General features: G+C 30.6%; 1 protein-coding gene across 1 annotated transcript in view; it reads right to left on the bottom strand.

Moving 5' to 3' along the window:
• Positions 1 to 297, bottom strand: part of ada (adenosine deaminase) — a 16,996-nt gene that overhangs the window by 7,227 nt on the left and 9,472 nt on the right. The gene's annotated exons all lie outside the window — the stretch shown is intronic.

Genomic DNA, 297 nt, shown 5'->3' with positions numbered 1-297 from the left:
TATTGGATGGATTGTCATGCAATTCTGTGCAGACAGTCATCTGCGGATGAATACTAGACAGACTTCATCTCCAGTTTTAATATTTGCTGCTTAAACATTACCAATATTTACTGCAGTGACTTTACAGTGCATAGAAACATTTATGTAAGATTTATAGAATAATTATGAACCATAATAAAAACAATTTAACTGAAGTTGAACTTCTATTTTGAGCCATTCATTAAAATTGTATTCATCAATTATCATTAAATGCTAATTTCTCATGCCAGAAAAATGTTAGCATTAGCTCAAAGCACC

This window comes from Morone saxatilis, unplaced genomic scaffold (assembly GCF_004916995.1).
Source record: "Morone saxatilis isolate NCDOM2014 unplaced genomic scaffold, NCSU_SB_2.0 Contig15, whole genome shotgun sequence".
In the NCBI taxonomy this organism is placed as follows: domain Eukaryota; kingdom Metazoa; phylum Chordata; class Actinopteri; family Moronidae; genus Morone; species Morone saxatilis.
This window is presented reverse-complemented; position numbering and strand designations above follow the sequence as displayed.